The sequence below is a fragment of the Heterodontus francisci genome, unplaced genomic scaffold, assembly GCF_036365525.1.
Source record: "Heterodontus francisci isolate sHetFra1 unplaced genomic scaffold, sHetFra1.hap1 HAP1_SCAFFOLD_704, whole genome shotgun sequence".
Taxonomy (NCBI): Eukaryota; Metazoa; Chordata; class Chondrichthyes; order Heterodontiformes; family Heterodontidae; genus Heterodontus; species Heterodontus francisci.
The window spans coordinates 198,152-199,123 of NW_027140132.1; the positions used below are offsets into that span (position 1 = coordinate 198,152).

General features: G+C 43.1%; 1 non-coding gene across 1 annotated transcript; it reads left to right on the forward strand.

The window, feature by feature from the left end:
- Positions 1-475: 475 nt before the first annotated feature.
- Positions 476-548, forward strand: trnaf-aaa (transfer RNA phenylalanine (anticodon AAA)). The gene has a single exon. It is a non-coding gene; the product is annotated as a tRNA-Phe (tRNA).
- The last annotated feature ends 424 nt before the right edge of the window (positions 549-972 follow it).

Sequence of the window (972 nt, forward strand, 5' to 3'; positions counted from 1 at the left end):
TTCCTTTGCTTGAGTCTACAACATGGAACTCAGTCTGACATGTGGACCCATGGGAGGATTTGAATGCCACCCCTGCGTTGGAGTTGTATCCATCCAATAAGAGACCGAGGAGAAGTGACAGTTCTGTCAGTCGAATATGAGACTTTTAATGGCAGGGTTGTGAGTTTGAGTGCCATTCTGTTTTTCCCTTTTTTAAGGCTTCATGAGCAGAGAGTACAGGGAGTGTTTGAAATGAGCAAGTCTCGCTTTGATTCAGGACTCTTACCTCTCAGCAGCATCTCACTATGAAAGATTGAATTTGATCGGGGTCTGTGCGGCTCAGCGGCACTGCTGGCTGTCTCCCGCTTCACAATCCATCAGTACTGAGAAAGCAATGGGGAATATTACTCACATGTTGTGTTCTTTAATTTTTTGGAAAACTTGAATGTATGTATTTTCTTCCAAAACAAGGACAACAAGCCACTATTAATGTCGGGCTGAAATAGTTCAGTTGGGCGAGCGTTAGACTAAAAATCTAAAGGTCCCTGGTTCAATCCTGGGTTTTAGCAATTTTGCTTGCTTATGCGTCCCTTGCCTTGGTTCTGATTTTCCGGTTGCACAATTTACTTTGAAATTATTTACCAAGCACCAGTGGATTGAATTTGAGAAACAACACAGAGTCATTTACACCACAGAAGGTGGTCGTTTGGCCTATCACGTCCATGCTGGCTCTCCCCGGAGCAATCTCGTCAGTTCCACTCACCAGCTCGATCCCTTTCCTCCTGCAAGTTTCTTTCCTTCAAGTATCCATCTAATTTCCTTTTCAAATCATTGATTGTCTCTGCTTCCACCACATTCGTGGGCCAAGTCATTACCACCCACAACATAAAAAAGTTCCACCTCATCAAGGATGGTAAACACTTATATCTTCTATACTTGCTTATTCTCTATTTCTATGAGAATAGACTGGCAGTCAACATGAAAGGAAACCCA